The sequence below is a fragment of the Panthera leo genome, chromosome A1 (genome assembly GCF_018350215.1).
Source record: "Panthera leo isolate Ple1 chromosome A1, P.leo_Ple1_pat1.1, whole genome shotgun sequence".
NCBI classification, from domain to species: Eukaryota; Metazoa; Chordata; class Mammalia; order Carnivora; family Felidae; genus Panthera; species Panthera leo.
In genome coordinates this window covers 50,616,888-50,634,387 of record NC_056679.1, presented here as the reverse complement: position 1 = coordinate 50,634,387, position 17,500 = coordinate 50,616,888, and the positions used below count along the sequence as shown (strand labels likewise).

The 17,500-nt window shown below is 38.9% G+C and overlaps 1 long non-coding RNA gene across 3 annotated transcripts in view; it reads left to right on the top strand.

Moving 5' to 3' along the window:
- Positions 1–17,500, top strand: part of LOC122213853 — a 140,989-nt gene that overhangs the window by 100,283 nt on the left and 23,206 nt on the right. The gene's annotated exons all lie outside the window — the stretch shown is intronic.

Sequence of the window (17,500 nt, the reverse complement as noted above, 5' to 3'; positions counted from 1 at the left end):
ACAGGGCATTATTGGTGAATGTTTTATCCAACTTGAGCATGTTAGGTAAGGTCACTTATGAGGAAGGAACATAGCCAGACCCAGACATATAGAGCCAAGGACTTAACACACTTTGAAGCAAGTAGTCTTGGTTTACATTGCTGCCAGGAAGGAATTTCCCAGGTAAAAATCAGGATCCTAACTTCCACAGTGTGATTTATCATATTCCTAACAGAGATAAATATTTTCTTAAAATTTTTTCCTTTGCCAGTTTTCATGGCCAGAACTCGGGTCATTAAAATCTAACCAGCCAATATGTTGGCAGTCCTTGCTTCCATGATCTCATTAAATCACTTGTGGAAGCGGTCCAAAGAAACTCTGAACTTGCAATTCCCTGCTGTTATAAAATGCTCTAATTCCAGGCAGTGTGATGAATGAAACAGAAAAAAGAGAACCAGGTGGTTGTTATTGGAGTTTCCATAATGTTTTCAATAATACTGTTGACATAGGGGACAGATAAATGAACCAAACCCTAGATGAGCCTCATAGGTCAAGGCTGATGCAATAAGCCCGGTGATATGGTTGTAGCCCTTCTGTTGAGCCATCTTGCATGCATGTACATCAGGAGGTTCAGCACTACTTGGTTTCCTATCAAGGGAGGCCAGTGTATTTGTGTGAGCTTTGTCATTCCCTGGGCATAACCGACTCCCAGGTCTATTGCCATGGCTTCTGATAAATTTTGAAGATGTTGGAGGCCATGGATTTTCAAGGGCTCCATTCCCTATAAATGCTTGGCAGAACTTTCCGAGGAGCAGTAGCTCTGGTTGCTGGCCTGGCTTGGCATAGTGGCTGGGAAGTCTAGGAGGGCAGGTCTCTTTTTCAGGATCAGTTTATGGAGGTGAGCATGAATCAAAAGGCGATATCCAAGGCGGAAGCTGACTGACAGCAAGACTGTCTACTGGTGTTTTCATCCAACGTGAATAGTCAGGGATTGGGGAGGGGAGTTTCCATGTATGAAGTCATAAGACAAAGATAAGGTAAAAGAAATTTATTTATTCAACAAATATTTATTGCAACAGGATACATACACTAGGCACAGGTTTAGGCATACTAAACCTGTAAACCTAGCACATCTGCTTATGTGGTTTATAAGCATTCAGTAGAAGATAGAGTAGAGCCTGAAGGAACCTTTGTACTAGGGAGTGTAGACCCAACTGCTTTGCCCCTGGGTAGAACAGCTGGGGGTTAAAATATCTGACTGAAGGGGTACACCCAATTTCCTTAATATGACTTACAATACATTCCTTCTCTAGCTCTTAACAATTTAGCCTCCAACTATCTCAATGACTATTTTCCAAACAAACATTCTAGCCATAATAAACTATTTATTTACTCGTTTATGACTGAGACATACTTTCTCTTGCCTCTGGAACTGTGAACATGCTCTTCCTTCATTTTTGAATAATTCTGCCCCCCTCCTTCCTGCATCTTGGATACATATTTCCCGGCCAACTCCTTCTTATTCATTCTTTCTAGGTCAGATACTGCTTCCCTTGGGAAGTTGTTCCCAATTCCTAGGCTTAGGTAATGAGTGTCTCCCAGGTTCTTCCATATAACCCTGTACTTACCATTGTTCTCATACAAAACACATTTGATTGTAATTTCTAATGTATTCTCTGTACTGTCCACAAAACTGTAGCTTATTAAGGGCAGAGATTCTATAATGTTATCATTATTTCTCCAGATCCTAGCACAGTGACTGAGACATGACAGGCACTCTATAAAATATTTGTAGAATGTGTGAGTGGTTGACAATATCTGAGAGAAACAATCTTCAGTGAATCAAATGGAAGGCAGAGAAATGTATTGCTGCAAATCATTCTAAGTTAACTAGGTGAAGTAATTCATTCAGTCCTTCATTGGTTCCTGCATTTATTTATTTATTTATTTATTTATTTATTTATTTATTTATTTATTTCTGTAGCCAAACTTGGTAGGTGTGAAGTTTCATTTAGGAAGAACTTGAAGGATTGTTTCAGATGCATCTGGCACTCTAGAAAATTATATTTTCTAAATATGGGTTCACCAATATGTATCCCATTCCATATGCTCTTCAGAGAATGTGACACGAACAATATTCTTTCTGCATTAAAACTAGACACGTGTTTGCATCTGCCTTGACCGATGGAATGTGGCAGAAGGGATGCTGCGTGACTTTCCAGTCTAGGTTATAATTAGGGAGTATGATTCTACCTTGCTCTCTTTCTCTCTCTCTCTCTCTCAGCTTGCTCTCTTTTAGAACTCAGCCACCATGGTGTGCAGAAGCCCAGGCCGCATGGTGAGGCCATGTGTACGTGTCCCGGCCAATTGCCCTAGCTCAGGCCTCAGCTGACAGCTGAAATCAAATGCCAGACTTGTGAGTGAAAAAGCCTTCAGATGATTCCAGGTGCCAGCCTGTAAATCTTCCAGCTGAGGCCCCAGACATATTGCAGTAGAGGCAAGCTGCTCTCAGGCATCTTGTATGAATTCCTGACCCACAGAAATCAGGAGAGGTAAGAAATACCTATTGTTGTTTGAGCCGCTACATTTTGGGGAGATTATTATGCAGCAGCAGATAATACAGGCAGCAGGGTCATTTCCCCACCTCTTATGTTTGCTGGCCTTTCCCCCTGCAGTGAGAACAGGCTTCCTCAGAAACACAGTCAATGGATTAAGTTTGTGTAAACGAAGAGGAAATGCAAATGGAATTCGGGGTGGGGGGGGGGCAGATAAAAGGCTAAGAATGGTCATTTAAATAAACATTAAAAATTTTAAAGAAAAAAGGGGGCACCTGGGTGGCTCAGTCGTTTAAGTGTCTGACTGGCTCAGGTCAGGATCTCAGGTTTGTGAGTTTGAGCCCCGCGTCAGTCTCTCTGCTGTCAGCACCGAGCCCATTTTGGATCCTCTGTACCTCCCCCCCCCCCCCGACCCCCACCCCGCCTCTGCCCCTACGCTGCTTGAGCTCTCTCTCTCTCTCTGTCAAATAAATAAACATTAAACAAAAATTAAAAACTACAAAGACTAAAAGTAAAAGTTTTAAAAACCAGACAAAATTTTAAAGCAAATTTAGGAATAAAATAAATAAAATGAATTAAACATGTGAAAATGAGAAATCCTCTCTCTGTTTCAGTGTTCCTTATCCCTGTCTTCCTTCTTTCCTTCTTGCCTCCTTTCTTCCGTCCTTCCTTTTCCCCTCTTTCTGCTCACAAAGAACTAATTTTCAAAGAAAAGCTAGCTTTGTAAAACAAGAGTTGAACATACGAGAAAAGAATCACTTTCACTTACAAAGACATTCAAATTAAAATTCCAGTGATTTATATGCACATATATGTACATACATATATAATATATGTATTTCATACTGGCTGGGCAAGTCAGGAGTCCATAGGGCAGGCTGTCAGGAAAGGCAGGCTGTTAGGAAGGGCAGGCTGGAACTTTTGGGCTAATAAAACTGCAGTGACCGTCCACATGTGAAGTTAACGGATTGAATCAATCCCCTCAGATTATCTAGGATAATCTCACTTACTTAGAGCCAGCTGATTATGGACTTTAATCAAATCTACAAAATACCATCATAGCAACACCTAGATTAGTGCTTGATTGGCTAAATGAAGACTGTGGCTCAGCCAAGTGGACACATAAAACTGACCTTCACGCCTTCATTTGTTCTTTCTCTGATACTCTTCCTTTCCTAATGTAGACTGAGTTTTCTGCCCATATCCTTTTCCTTCTGCCAGCACTTCTGCTGATGATAAATTCCATGCTTTTATTTGTCTGAAAAGAAAATTGTGGAAAGTCTTTATTTCTCTTTCACTTTTTAAAGATAATTTTGCTATATAGAGAATTCTAGGTTGGGGGGGTCCTTTTCAATACTTTACCTGTTTTGCTCCATTCTCTTCTTGCTTGCATGGTTTCTAGCACAAAGTACATTCTTATGCTTGTGTCTCTAGAAGTAAGGTGGCTTCTTTCAAGATTTTTTCTTGTGTCTAATTTTCTGCAGTTTGAAGAATATGCGTAGGTTTAAGATGATTTTTAAAATAATCCTATTTAGTGTTCTCTGAGTTTCCTGGATTTGTGGTTTGGTGTCCATCATTAACGTTGGAATTTCTTGGTCAATATTACTTAAAATATTTCTTCTGCCTCATTCTTTCTCTCATTTCCTTCTGATATTCCAAATAAGTATATTTATATCTTTTATATTGTTACACAGTCCTCGAATGTTCTGCTCCATTTTTTAAAATTCTCATTTTTCTTTGATTTCACTTCAGGAAGTTTCTATTGACCTATATGCAAGCTCACTGATTCTTTCCTTACTGTGTTCCAGCCTACTAATGAGCCCATCAAAGACATTCTTCATTTCTGCTAGTGTTTTTGATTTATAGTCTTTCTCTTTAATTATTTCATATAGTTTCTTTCTCCCCACCTTACCCATTTATTTTCACACGTTGCCTACTTGTTCTATTAGAGCTTTTCATATATTAGTCATAGTTATCTTAAATTTCCCATCTAATCACTTCAACATTTGTGCCATATCTGTCTGGTTTGCTTATTGCTTTGTCTGGAGAAAAGTAGGTCCTTCACTTTAAATGGAACGAGTGAACGAATGAAAATATATAATAAATGAGGAAAACAAAGTTTTATTATTGAGGTACAAAGGTTTAAAAACATACACAAACGTAAGGTTAGTACAACAAGTTGAAATATGGAAAAGATAACACACTATGATATGTTGAATAATGGCTCCAGAGTATATCCAGATCCTAATCCCTGGAAGCTGTGAATATTTTCTTCTACGATAAAAGAGATTTTTCAGATATGATTAAATTAAGGATTTTGATACAGTTATTCTGGATTATGTAGGGGGCATTTAAATGCAATCACGCGTGTCTTTACAAAAAGGGAGGCAAAGGGAGCTTTGATACAAAGAAAGTAATCACCACCGGAGTAAGATTCTATGATGATGGTTTTGAAGAAGCAAGATGGAGCCAGAGCCACAATGCAAGGAATGCAGCTCTAGAAACTGGGAAAGACAAAGGAATGGATTTTCCTCTAGAGCATGGGCCTGCCTATACCTGGTCTCAGTTTAGTGAAACCATTTTGGACTTTTGGTGCCTGCAGTTGTGAGAATAAGTAAGTGTTGTTTAGACCACCAAATGCGTGCCACTTTGTGACAGCAGTCAGGAAATTATTGCACATGGTGATGTCCTTAAAAGAGGTCTGAGTTGCCCCTGGCTTCCTATAGAATGGACACCTTCTCTGGGGTGGAGAGTGGGGTGAGTGGAGAGCCTTGGGCAGAATACCTCAGATAACTCTTCTTTTCTGCCTCTGCCTCACTGTCTAACAACTTGAGCTCCTTGCCAAAGCATCTATTTCCAGTGGAGTTTACTCACCAACAAATTCGAGACTATTAGGTGAAAAGAAGTGATTCATGCCTCTTTGGCTGTGTATCTTCGAAGTTTCCAAGGCTGAGCATCTTGGCATAGCCACAGAACTAAATGCTCAACAAAAATTTAAACAAAATGAAAGTTGTCTTAAACAAATTAGACAAACACAAATCCTTAATATGAGCAAAATAGGAAAAGATAACTTAGAAAGGATGACAGAATGTCAAAGAGGCTGAGAACATGCTAACATATAGAAAGTGCTGTTAGCCTATTGAATTCTTTTTCAAAACAAATTAAAATGGAATGTCTCCAGGTTGGCTAAAGAGGTTTTTGAAGTTTAGTTTGTCAAAATAGAAAACTAAAGGGTTAGAAAAAAAAATGTCAGGAGGAATTACACTAAACTAGCATAGATAAAATGATAAATTATGATAAAAGTGGATTTTAGATAAATATGCCATTAAAGAGATAGATAAGGAAATGAGTCCATGCATTCCCATATGTGGTATGATGTAATTCTAATATTTAAAATACTGTAAGGGCTCAGTCAGTCGGGTGACTGACTCTTGGCTCAGGTCATGATCCCAGGGTCGTGATCCTGGGGTTGTGGGATCGAGCCCCTCATTGGTCTACACACTGAGCTTGGAGCCTGCTTGAGAGTCTCTCTCTCTCTCTCTCTCTCTCTCTCTCTCTCTCTGCCTCTCTCTCTCTCTCTGCCTCTCTCTCCTGTTTGCGTGCTCTCTCTCTCTCAAAAAAAAAGGCTAAATGTCTGTAGCATGTGTCATCCTAGTAAATGTAACCAATAAAACCCCTATTTTACTCCAGTTAGTGACTAAAAAGCCTTCATCAGGAATGCATTCTGGTGGATCACCTAAATTCCTTCTGGAACATCTACCCTTGCCACCTCAGAACTGCCCCAGTGATAGGCAATACTGAGACCATTTTATACCTTCCTTTCAATTCAATAAATATCTATTGAATATCTATTATGTGTTAGGCACCACTAGAGTTTCTGCCCCAAGACCTCGAAGAATTTGAGGTTTTGTGGACAGCAATGTACGTGTGTGATCTATCATCATCACCTGTAAACAAATGGGTCACAGTGAAAGGATGATACTGTTTTCAAAGAATGCATCTGAATGAAGTTGCTGAGAAAATTGTGCCAATAGATTTCTTGTCTGTCCATGTATTTCTTTTTTTCCAGTTTTATTGAGAAATAATCAACATACATAACTGTGTAACGTTAAGGTATGCGGTATGACACCTGCATATTTCTTAGTGGCAGCCCTTGGAGCCATTTTTCATTCTCAAAGTTTTCCTCTCTTGTGTTGCTTGAAAGGTAAGGATAACTTCATCATTATGTGAACATAATGAGGCCATGTCTTCTGCTCTATATTTTGGCTTTTTTATGACACACATCCCTAATGTTTCACATCTGTGCTGCTCTGTTGATACCTACTCTTTCTACTTATTATTCACTTTTACTACACTATTTGGTGTTTTGCTAAAAATCACGAGGCTAGACCTAGATGAAGAATTTGTGCTACCTAAGCAATTTTGTAAAGGGGATGGAGTGACCTCATTATGTGGATCAATCGCAGTGGCATCTGGTTTTATTATTTATTTATTTTCAGCCTATGGAAGTGAAGTTGCATAGCAAGGAAAACTATAATTCACAGAGTGTCACTGAAGTGACATTGTATATATCAAATTTGTTGGCTCACTGCCCTGCAGAATTTCAGTTCCAGGAGGCAGTTCGCTTTGGTTTCTATGGATGTGGCAAAAACATGGCCAAGGCCCTGGGCATTTAGCAAGTTCAGGTAGGGGCTCATAGTCAGGCCGACTTTATTTCCAGTCCTCTCAGAACCTTGGCCTAGTTAACCGGTCTTTTAGGAACCGTGCCCCAGTGTCACTTCTCCATACTGTTTTTATAACTGGGTGTCCTGCCTAGGAACCAAGTTCCTCTGTGACCGAAGTTTACCCTGGTTCTTGCCAATCTTGTCAGGTATGAACTCTTCTCTTGTGTTTCAAGCCCAGGCATCGGAACTGGACTCCAGTTCTTTGGTGTCAGACCTCTCTGCTTAGTTTCCTTGATCTTCCCTTCCTACCTGGCAACACCCCGTGTCTCTTCCCTGGAACCGTGCTCCGTCTGCTGAGAATCTGCTCTTGGCCGTTCACAGCACTGCCTCACTGCTCTTGACTTTCCTGGGTAGGCAGTGGTAACCTTTCTTCGTTACCTGCTGTCTTCATCCCGTTACCAAGACCAAAGCATGACGCTGACTGCTATTTCTATGTCTGCGAGTAAAAGACAGAAGCAGACTAGAAAATGCTATTTCCTTATTGGTTTCTTTAAATTTTGTGACTCATTTTATAAAATGCATGCTTTCTCAGACACATCATGTAGTGAAAAGTGCCTTCTCTCTCTGATTTCACTCCTCGCAGAAACTAGAGTTAACAGTCTGTGAGGAGTAGTTTTCAACCCCGCCTGCATGTAAAAATTATCAGAAGAGTTTAAAAAAAAAATACTGATCCCTGGGGGCACCTGGGTGTCTCAGTCGGCTAAGCCGCTGACTTCGGCTCAGGTCATGATCTCATGGTTTGTGGGTTCGAGCCCCCGCATCGGGCTCTGTGCGGACAGCTCGGAGCCTGGAGCCTGCTTTGGATTCTGTGTCTCCCTCTCTCTCTGCCCCTCCCCTGCTCACACACACTCTGTCTCTCTCCCTCAAAAATAAATAAACATTTGAAAAAAATACTGATCCCTGGTTTCCATCCAGCAGGGTGCCACTGTGGTCAACAAGCAGCTCTGTGGGGTGGGGAGTGGGGGTGGTGGTCGGTTTGTGAGCCGGCATGTGCTGCCCTGGCATCCACTGCCTCCTCCACCATCCCATCCCACCCCTCCAAAAATGATTGTCCAAAAATGAATAGAATCTGTGAGGATCAATCCGAGGAAATCTCTCACACGAACCCCTTGTAACACAGTGCTTGGCCCCTGGATTTGTAACCCGTCTCTATCACTTAATATCTATGTACCTTTGGGAAACTTATTATACTTCCATTTTCCCTAGTTATAATATATTGTTCCTACCTCATAGGGTAATGACAAAGATGGAATGAATTGATGTAAGGCCTCAGCTGAATGCAGGGCACATTAGCTGTTCTTAGCGTCCCTCAGCTTAGTCTCTTCCTTTTAAATGGGCCTCTTAGAGAAGACTGTCCAGACCTGAATGGTAATTTTTGTGTGTATTGGGTTGTCTCCAGCAGCTCAGGAGTCTGTGTTGGACAGAATTGAAGATGAACCGAGATTAAGAATTTAGACTGAGGGAAAATAAGAATTTTAATTAAGATGAAAACTAAAATTCACAGAACATTGTATTTCGTTCCTCGCTCCCAGGCTGGAGCGAAGAGGTTAGAGAATGTTTCATCAGCTCCAAACATTCTGTGGACTTCCCCCAATCCTGTGCAACCTAGGTTAAAAATGCATGCTGCTTTGGCAGGGCACATCACATAAAGACGCGCTCCTCTAAAGAAGTTCGCCTCCATGGAGTAAGTACAGGCTTGGGCTTTGATGAATACTGAAAGCAGAAATCAGTCCCTTGAAATGAATTTCTGAAGAAGAGCTTAAGGGTTCAGATCTACCGCTCATATCATTAAAAAGCTTGCTCTCTTAAGGAAACCTGCTCACTTTAAATCATAGAAATTTAGAGCTAGAAGGCACCTTCGAGATCATTCCTTATTCACCTAAAAGAGAAGAACTTACTAACTAGGTCTGAGGTTTAATAAGCAAGTTCTGAACAAGCCCCTGGCATTTTCTCAAATGTTCTTAGGCTCTCCATTTTCCCCTCCCTCAACTGAGACTTCCGAATGGATTTTTAAAAATTTGCTGGAAGTTCCTGTTAGTCACACTTTGCCAGGTCACTCTGAACAAAGGGACACCTACTAAACAAGAAGATAAAGGGAAATAATAGATGTTTATTTCTAAAAAATGATACTGCCTCAGCTTAGAAATATGTCCTTTTGTAGGAATGCAGCCTTTGCCATCATATGCAGGATTCCACTCCAAAGCAAGTTGGGGTCAGCGCTAAGTGATCACGAGACACCCATCCTGTAGAGATGACCCACATTCCCATGGCTCTTTGGACAGGGAAAACTGTTTACGGTGGAAGAAGTTAAGACACCAGAAAGATCCAATTACTGTGTAGGCTGCCCAACATGGCAGCAATTATGCTCCTAGCTTTGGACAGTTTCTTCTGTGGTTCAGAAACCTGGAATTTCATTTTTTTAAAAAGTGTTTTAAAATTCTATGTATAATGTGAAATATCAAGGCGGGGGCAGGGAAGAATGCCAGATTTTTTAAAGTTCTTATTTCACCTAGGGCCCTGCGAGTCATGGTTTTCATGTGTCACCATGAAACCTCACGGCAGTGGTAGGAGTTAGGTTTCATGATGCGTTCGAGTGCCAGCGTTAATACTTAGCAAAACTATTTTGCACAGCTATTTCTGACTCCAAACCTCTTGGTCCAATATTATTAGGCCCATGCTTCTGATGAAGATAGATGCAGGATGAGAGCAATATGGCGGTAAGGGCATTACCTGTTTAGCTGTTTGCCCATTCTTCTTTAAAAACCATTCTTTCCCTCTTTACACTATCACCAAGCATGGTCCCCTGCTGCACAGAGCAATACCGTAGGTCTGCAGTTGGAAATATTGCAACATTAACATATGATTATATAATTATAGCTCCTATCAGACTTCCTGTGACTGGATTTTCAATCTTGTTGATAGGGAATTAAGTAAGACCTAATACATTACCCCATGGCAGCACTTAGTAGTTGCTGGACCAACATTAGTTTTATTCTTCCCTTTTATGTAGTTCTGGAGGTAGAACAAGGAAGGCTGTGTGTGAGGAGTAGATTTTGGTGGAGTGTGTGATATCTTCTGGAATTCTCCAGTGTGTGGGGAGATTACAAAGGGAGGTACGGTTAGTGTCAAATGGAATCAGATGTGCTAATGAGGATTGGTCCCATCATATAAGCATCTTTTAAATGATTGTCTCCATGAAGAAACTCACTGCATCCTAAATAATTTACAAGAAACTTTTGGGCCAACACCAGGCTATATTTTGTCTGAAATGAATAGGATTCAAAGAAGCATTTTCAAGTAAATACATTGAAATTATTCAAGATGTTAAGGTTTTCTGAGGAAATGCTGAAGAGTTTTCTCTTTCCACATTTATTATTTAATATTCATGGAGTAACATTTTCATGGCACAAGTTTACACAAGAGATATTATCACGATGAAGAATTACTAAATGAGAGACCAGATGATGTTTGAAAACACTTGTGTGATCTTGTGTGAGAAGCAGCCCTGGGGAACTTGCCCTTAGATAATACCTAAGTGTAAGCCCTTGCTTAGAAAACATGTGGAGATTCTTTGCCCAAAGATGTTATAGTTTCAAGAAAGGCAGGAGGTAGCCAGACAGAAGTCCAAAACAAGCAGGAAAGAATCAGCTTCTTCCACAGAAACAGTCCAGGTTGTGTGTCCCACGGGTTGGGCTTAAATGGGGGAACCTGTAGACAGCAGGTTCCAAACCTCAAGAGTTTTAGCCGAAAGATCACAGAGAAGCTAGAAAATATGCTCTGGGAAGGTTCCTTTGAAGCTACAAGAATTTCTTCAAAGTATTTTGAGGCTTAAAAGCCTCCTTTTTTTAAGTGCTCACTGGAAGATTGGGACTGATTGAATCCAGATGAACCAGAGCCCTTACCTTTTTCTTGCCGCTCAGTTCTCCAGACTGAATTCTTGGTGCTTTAAGTGTGGGTTGAAGTGGCTAAATGTGGCATTTGGATGATGAGAAAACTATAGTTTTCCTCTTGGGCCATCAAGATGTGGGAAGAAACTATTGGAAGCATTCAAAACAAAACAAAACAAAACAAGACAAAAATCCCAAACAAAAACTGCAAATCAGGAGAAAAGGAAGGAATCAACCTGTTGACTTTGGAGAACCCCCTGAAAATCTTCCCAGTCAGATTTTGCTATTCTGTTTAAAATCTTGTTTCTGCCCTGCATTGATAGGCTTTGGCTCTTTTTATTATCTCTTTCATCTTTACTTTTGTCTGGTTTCATATCCTTGAGTTTGTGATCTCTCATGGCTGATGTCTTATCTCTGCTAATGTCAGTTATTGTTTGCGATGGGAGCAAGAGATTCTTTGGGGCTTCCCAAAACAGTGATTGATTCTAGTGCCTTATTCTAAAGTTAGTTCTAGTCACCAGATGACTATTTATAGATGAGGGTGAGGAATTACAATCTGTAGGAAATGGAAACAAGACAAAACAAAACACTCTGTGGTGGGAATAGCCAGGGGGAAAGAAGTCTTGGGACAGGCAAAGAAGTTGGAGACTAGATTAGGTATATGTGTAAATATCTCACAGAGCCCCCAGGTGAGGTGGACTGTGCCTGGCTGGTGGAAGGGGCAGGCATAGGTTGGAATTTGAAAGAGAATCCAAACACTTTGCCATGTTCAGGGAGAGAGGACCTAATTCCAGAATAAGCTAGTCTCCAGCGGCCAAAGAGCCACAACTGGAGTCTTCTAAGCTACGTTTTCCTGTGTTAGTCATCCTCTTGGATTCCAATTTCTCATGTACACATAATTCATACACTTTACTCCGTATATCCATTTTAAGAACAACTTAAAAGTTTCTACTGCATGATAATACCTCTATTACATAGCACTAATCACCTTGTAGTATAGTAACTGGACACTCTCTCTTCCTCGTGGGACTGTGTGCTCCCGGCGCATGGGCCACGTTTCATTTGTCTGTGATGCTCCAGTGCCTCCAACACACTGGGCACTGAAATATTTGTTGAACTGAAATGCTGCATTGGTGTGAGTGTGGGAGCGCTAAAAGGAAAAGCAACATTGGATGACGATAAGGAGGAAGAGAATATGCTGTGGTATGTCGCGTCCATTTTCTAAGATAGACACGATTTCACTTACCCTCCTTTACAAACTTTGTGCCTTCTCCTAGACCATAACTGAATATTTTTTCTTTTATTTAAAGTACGATTGCAAATCACTGAAGATTGAAATGTAGTAGGGAAAGGTTGACAAGGACTATAAAGAAAGGCTCCAAGGTATTTATAGAATAATTTATTAGACATGAATGCCAAGTGCTTAGAAACAGGTGGTGCCCTGCAGCTGATAAAAAACGTGTAATAAAAAAATTAAAATGCCAGGAAAAAAAAGTCTACAGGAGGGAGGCAGAGGAGCAAAAGGCAAGTCAGAATTAACAGAACTTCTGGGGCTGAGGGACGAATTGATGTGCTGATCTTATTCTAACTGGACAATCTTGAGATCTCCTTTATTTTTAAAAACACTTGGGCACATTATCAAGTGGAATAGAAACATAAGACATTTCTCAGTAACTATTTAATGGTGGAGTTGATGGGATCATTGCAATAATTTCTCTAGCTATTGTGACAAGAGCTAGAGCATTAATTGTTTCTTGTTACAGTTTAAGAATATAATGCCCTACTTCCTTCTCAGAAAAATACAGTAGTCTTTAAAAACTGAAACCCCATATTGATGAAAGGAGATTTATTTCACTAAAAATAATTCATTTCAGTTTCTTTTAATGGCAAATTTCCTTTGTACACTTAAAGAAGCATCCTTACTGGAGAAAGTTGCAAAAAGATCTTAACTGATACTTGCAGAAATTCAAGAAATATTTGCTTGCTTCTTATGCAAAGGACTTGTCTGAGGCAGGCGGAATTAGAGAGAGGAAAGACGACTGTGAGGTCTGGAACATCTACAACTGCTCTGCTCTGACTTTATAAAAAGAGCTGAGATAGATATTTCTAAGACAGCTTCCACTCATCCTCTCTACAGGTGTACAATTCTGCTACACACAAGGCAAGTTCTCGCGATGGCGAAATTCTCTTCCGCATTTTGAGCGAATATACCTCTGTGTTCTGGAAGAGGATCCAGGCAGAGAGCAGAGGAGGCGTGTTTGCCCGATTCTGACACATTCTCCCCTGTCTTCGGTTCCCGGTTGGGTAGCGGTCATGTGACAAGAAGAGGAGAAATCAGTAGAGCTACACCCTGATTCTTCCAGGTTCTTTTTTGTTTCAACACTGCCCTTGGCAAGTAGCATGTTTCAGTGCCTCCGTCCACTCCCCTCCCCAGTTCAAACATCTTCCTTTCACCTTAAAGAAAAACTACCCCCCCAACCACGTGAATCAACGTATATAACAAAATATTTTATAATTAATTACTCAAACAAAACGCTGACAAGTGTATGCACCTGCCACAGCACCCTGTGCTGTTTTTATGTTTGCACTCGTCATGCCTGCATGGCTCTGTGAGGCTGGGGACTGCATTTGTCTTGTAGAAGGAGTGAAAATATAAATGCCGGAAGCTTAGAGGAGAAGAGGATAGCATTTGCAAGATTCTTATTTCTCCTCCGGAATTTGAATTCCAAACGGATACTTTTTTATTGGCCTATCTTACTAGCCTGGCAATGTCTTTATTTCTCTACATTTTTCAGAACAGGAAATTTATTTTTAGCACACGTGTAGTCCAGTAGGCAGTCTTCTATAATTCATGTGGTTGATCCAAAAACTGAATGTTGCTGGGGGGGGGAAAAAAAAGAATCAATGAATGGCAACATACACCCACTGTTTGCGATGTCGGGAATGCCGGCCCTCTTCCGCGTTCATCTGGCAAAGCCAAGTTCTCTTTCTTCAGGATTCTGCTCCAAAGGCTTACCCTCAGGTGGTTGGTAACTTTCTGGTGTTTCCAAATGTACTTCTGTGTACTTCTCTCTAGGAGTTCAATGTATGTTACATTAAGAGATTATCTCAGCCTATTTTAATTTTTTGAATTCCTTATCTGTCTCCTACATTTCTCTGAATTCGTGGGGATTTGGGACCATGAATAAGTGAATTAAAGACCATAAACACACAGGAAATAAATGTCTATGAGAAAAGATGATCAGAAATGATTTATTTCAAGAATGAGTGAGAAAAAGGTGCTAAGAAGGAAGCTAGGGGAGAGAGGGCAAAAGTCAATCCAAGAGAGGAGTGATATACAATCCAAGAGAGGAGTGTTTCAAACTGCTATGCATGTCAAGTTCCCTGACTTTCTCAGTGCTTACATAAACAAATGTATACACATCTACAGGATCTCATTTGTTCTCTAACAAAAAGTTGTCATACTATACTTAATCACATGCAAATCAACAATGCATCTTCGATATCCAATAAGTGCATAGATACTGATCTAAGTCTTTTTTCATTTCGTCATTTACAAATTTTATTTTATTGTAGTAAGCACACTTAACAAGAGATCTACCCTCTTAACATATTTTTAGATTACAATACAATGTTATCTAGAGGCACAATGTTGCACAGCCCTTCTCTAGAATTTATGCATCTTACTGCAACTTTATACCCATTGATTAGCAACCAACCCCCCCCCCCCCATCTCCCCTCTTCCCTTCTCCCTTTTTTTCAAAAGCCGCATCTGCAGAATGGATATCCCACAATGTATTTCCCTATTTCTGTATTGATGACATTCATTTATTTTCAGGGTTTTTTATTTTTCCTTTTTTGTTGCTACTGCAACAAAATTGTTGCAGTGATCAGCCTTGTATTTATCATCACACACCGGTGCTTTTGTCTCTGTAGGATGGATTTTCTAAAGTGAAATTGTTTGGTCAAAAGGTATGTGTATTTTGAATGTTTATAGCAATTGCTCAACCTCTTAACGTTAGCTTACCAGGAGCTTGAGTCCCAGCAATAAAATGCGAGAATTCTCCTTTCCCCACATCTTCATCAGCACCAAATTCCATACATCTTATTTTTGCCCATATGGGTGAAAAATGCCACTTTGTATGTTAGTTTCTACTTCTCTAGATAGTTGTGAAGCTGAGCATCTTTTCATATTTATTGGCCAATTGGGTTTCATCTTCTATAAGTTGCCTTTTTATAGCTTCTGTCCATTTTTCTTTCAATTCTTCTTTATTTTTCAAATTAGAGGCATTCTTTTTGCTTGTTAGATATAGTAGTCCTTTGTCGTATGAACTGCCAATGTTTTCCTAGTTTATCATTTTTTATTGTGACTTTGTTTACAGTGGATTTGACATCTATGTATGTTTTAATATTATGAAGTCAAAATATGTCTCTTATTTATCGCTTCAAACAATTATGTTTTGCATAGAAAGTTTTTTCCTACCTCCAGTTTTTGAAAATTTCTTAACTTTTAAAAACTTCAAAAATATTTTTGCATTAAAATTTTATCCATCTGGAATTCATTTCGGCATATGGCACGAGGTAGATCTAGCTTGTTTTCTTGTAGACAGATAACCAATTATGCCAGGATCATTTATTAATAAACCAATTATTTCCCACTGAATTAAAATGTCACTTTTGTGGATTTATTTCTGGACTCTATTTTGTTCCACATATATATTTATCTATTTCTGTGTCAGTGCCAGGGATTATAATGACTTTATAGTAAATATAAATATCTAATAAGGTATATATGCCCCTTACCGTTTTTCTTTGTTCACAATCTTCTTTTTTATCATTGACATTTCTTTTATCTTATGAACCCTAAAAAAATTTTATCCATCTTCTTCCCCACAAAAAAACCTCAACAGGATCATCAGAATTAGGATTCTAACCGAAATTGCATTAAATTAATATTGGGTGAACTAAATTTTTGACAAAAGCTCTTACTTTTTATAAATATTGTTTACGTATTTGGGCAATCTTCAGAATATTTTATTAGCTTTCTTAGATGACTTTCTAATATTGATCCCCCAACTGTTTATTTTTTAACAGTTGTAACTTTTATTGAGAAGGACACTATACATACAAATCATAAATACATAGGTTAGTGAATTATCACCATGATAGTATCAGGATTTTAAATTTCTGTCATTCTCATGGGTTTCTAGTGATACTTATTTATGATATTAGATTGTGTTTCCTTGATTACTATTGAGGTCGGACAGTTTTCATAACTTTATTGACCATTTGGTTATCCTTTCTGGACCTTTTGGTTATCCTATTCAAGTGTGTAGAGCTGTCTCCTTAAAGATGATCTGTAGTAGCTTTTCAGTCCGTGTTTGGGCCCTTTGTTGGTTATAAGTGTTGCAAATATCTTCTCCAATCCTCTCACTTGCCTATTTACTTTTTCATATTGAATCTTTCAGTAGAGGTTCTTAATTTCACTGTAATCAAATATGTCAGTCTCATTCCCTATCATTAGGACTTTTATATTCAGTTAAAACTACTTTAAGATCCTAAAGATATATGCCAACATTTGCATCTAGGAACTTTATTTGGCATTTCACATTTAAGTCTTCAATCCACCTAAACTTGATTTTTCTGTATAATATGAAGTAGAGATCTAGTTTCATTTATTTTTGAATTGAATATCCAATTGGCCATTTATTGAAGTAGTCTCCTTTCCCTTCCTCTTCTGCAATGTTATCTTCATCATAAATCAAATCATCAAATATGTGTAAGTTTGTTTCTGGACTCTTTCATAGTGTATTTACTAACTTGTCTATCCTTGAGGCAATACCAAGCTGTTGAAGTTACTACACTTGTATATGTAGTTAAGTAATCGTCTTATTTTGTTCTTTACTTGGCTTATTTTTGCATTTTAATATGGAGTTTAGATTGCCACTTTCTATCAAAAGCCATAGAAATTTTCATCCATAGACAAATTTTGAATCCATAAATTTTAGAGTTGACATCTTTACAACACTGAATTTTCCAATTCATGAGAATGATTATATGCCTCCTTTTATTTAGGTCTTATTTAATTTCTCTCAGTAATATTTTATAATGTATTGATTCCTAGGTATTTGATATATTGATGCTATTCTAAGTGCTGTTTTAAAATATTTTATAATTATTTGTCTATTCTATAGAAACAAAATTGATTTTTATATATTGATTTTTGTATCCAGGACTCTTACTAATAGCACATTAATTCTAGTCATTTTTCTCTTCATTTTTGCATTTTTCTATATATTATAATCGTATATCATTAAAAATGGGATGTGTGTGACTGTTTTAGGTCAGGGAGCCA